We start from the raw sequence: 2,836 nt of genomic DNA on the forward strand, positions 1-2,836 counted from the left end.
TGAGAAAATCAACAACACAGATAAACCCTTAGCCAATTTAATTTCTTTACAAAAGCACTTAATGTTATGAACTTTCCTTTAAGCACTGAGTTCATTGTGTCCCATAAAGTTGGTTATGTTATGTTCTCAGTATTCATTGGATTATAGAAAGTCTTTCATATTTTTTTTTCTTTCCTGACCCAGAAATCATTGAGTAGAGTGTTGTTCAATTTACATGAGTCTATAAACTTTTAGGTTTTTCAGTTGTTGATGTCCAGCTTATGTCCATGGTAGTCTGACAAGATATCAGGAGTTCTTTCAATTTTCTTGTATCTGTTAAGGCTTGCTTTGTGATTGACAACCTGGTAAATTTTGTAGATGAATCCATGAGATGCTGAAGAGAAGTTATATATATATATATATATATATATATATGTGTGTGTGTGTGTGTGTGTGTGTGTGTGTGTGTTTGTGTGTGTGTGTGTGTAAACTCATATATGTGTTATAAGTATATATGTAACATACATGTATATATATATATATATGTATGTGTGTGTGTGCATGCATGTGTGTGTGTGTGTGTAAACTCATATATGTGTTATAAGTATATATGTAACATACATGTATATATATATATATGTATGTGTGTGTGCATGCATGTGTGTGTGTGTGTGTGTGATGTGTTTTGTATTGTATTTAGGTGAAATATTGTCTAGATATCTGTTAGGTCCATTTGGTTCATAATGTCTATCAGTTTCATTGTTTCTCTGTTTAGCTTTTGTCTGGATGTCCTATAAGTTGGCCAGAGTTGGGTGGTAAAAATCTCCCATTATTTGTGTGGGGATCAATTGTGATTCAAGCTTTAGCAATTTTTGTTTTACAGATGTGAATATCCTGTATTTGAGGCATAGATGTTCAGAAGTAAGTTATCATCTTGGCAGATTTTTTTTGATGAGTATGAAGTATCCTTCACTCTCTCTTTTGAATAATTTTGTTTAAAAGTCTATTTTATTAGATACTAGATTGGCCACTCCAGTTTGCTCTTTGGGTCCCTTTGCTTGGAAAACTTTTTTCCAGCCCTTTATTTTGGGTAAGGTCTATCCTTGTTCCTGAGTTGTATTTTTTGTATGCAGCAGAATGTTGGATCCTGTTTTTGCATCCATTCTGTTAACCTGTTTCTTTTTATTGGTGAATTGAGTATTAAAGACCAGTGATTGTTATTTCCTGTTTTATTTTTTAGGATGGTGGTGTTAGTGTGTTAGAGAGAGAGAGAGAGAGAGAGAGAGAGAGAGAGAGAGAGAGAGAGAGGAGGGAGAGAGAGGTTTCCTTATTTTTATTTTTGCTATTTTGAAATTATTTCCTGTGTTTTCCTGATGTAGTTATCCTTCTTCGGTTTGAGACTTAGTAGAAATTTTATCAAGAATTCCTGGCATGGTGGTTATCTCCACCAATTCACCAATTCTGAGAGAGGGACAACACTTTAGAAGTCTCTGAAAAATCATTCTGTCTCCCCTAAACCCAGTCAATACATAGAGGAGAAAAACCCTCTGAAAATGTTGGTCTCCAGTCTTCCTTATTCCAAGAGGGCAGGTACAGAGGAATTCATCACATAAAGCTTGGGGCAGGGTGGAGTGTGCTTGACCCCTTATCTAGCTCCTCACACCTGGAGAAAACCATGCACTTCTGGTGTGATTCTTGATATCCATACCCTTAGTGATGCTGTTTCTTTCCCAAGTGAAGCTTTCAATCTGTAGATTCAGCACAAGGTTGTCCTCTGTGAGATATGTCCAGTTCTATGATGTGGTGATCCTCTTAGAGGTGTTCTGGGCCACCTGGATCTTTTAGATATTAATAGAGCCAATAATTTTCTGTGCTTCTTCAAGTTATTGGCAACCTCAGCCTCCTCCACAACCTACACACTCATCTATTATTGCTTTTGCTTCCCCTTTTCCTCCAAAATCTGGGCCTTCTGGGCTTCCTTGGGCCATTTGTTCTTGTTTAGTTTCTACAGTGACTGTGTACTCTCAGCTGATGCTCAGCTCTGTGATAGCTATTTCATTCAAGATGAGGCCAAAATCTTTGACACGCTATGTCAACTCTTTTCAGATCAACAGGGACACCTAAATCCACTGGATCACCAACTACAAGGCATTGAACTTGGCCACCACACTCTTAAGTACCTCACTGACAATAGAGAATAGCACTTTCTCCTTAGTGTCTAGCCCTAGGTGTTGGTATATGCTGGAGAGCTCTTGGACATTGGGTCTGGACAGCACATACAGAGAGATGTTCACCATCTGCAGGGTTTTGGACCCTATAGGGTAGGAGATTTTTTTGAGGTCTAGCCCAAATGCCATAGGTGATAGGGTACTGAAAACAGGGGATCCAGAAGTAAAGATTTCCCACCAGAATTGTATCCTGTTGCATACCATCAATATGATTGAAGAAAATGACTCTACGACCACTTTCCATGGTGAACACAGATTTGTGGGTACCATAGGCTGTGGCCCTGGCTATGTCCCCATGTCCCAAGACCTAGTGGGCAGCTGTCTAGCCAAGTCCTTCAAATTCTGGGCCATATCCAATGCTCTTGAAGATGACAATACCAGCAGGCAGTAGGGGGTGTCTGCCAGCTTCTACCATACTAGAATATACAGACCTCATATTACACACAAAGACTGGAGGGCATAGAGCTCACTGGAGAAGGGGCATCAGAAGTCAAGTTTAAATTTTTAGCAAGAAACATTCTGAGGAAGCAGCTATAATTGTTAAGGAACTTATTACCGTAAAAATGCTTTCTGCAAAGTTAGAGAAATGGCTCAGCAGTTACAAGCACTACCATTTTTGTAGAGGACTA

The 2,836-nt window shown here is 38.7% G+C and overlaps 1 pseudogene; it reads right to left on the reverse strand.

Annotated features, from left to right (window-relative positions):
* Window positions 1-1,628: 1,628 nt before the first annotated feature.
* On the reverse strand, window positions 1,629-2,558 carry Phb2-ps1 (prohibitin 2, pseudogene 1; annotated as a pseudogene).
* Between the last annotated feature and the right edge of the window lie 278 nt (window positions 2,559-2,836).

The sequence above is a fragment of the Rattus norvegicus genome, chromosome X (genome assembly GCF_036323735.1).
Source record: "Rattus norvegicus strain BN/NHsdMcwi chromosome X, GRCr8, whole genome shotgun sequence".
NCBI classification, from domain to species: domain Eukaryota; kingdom Metazoa; phylum Chordata; class Mammalia; order Rodentia; family Muridae; genus Rattus; species Rattus norvegicus.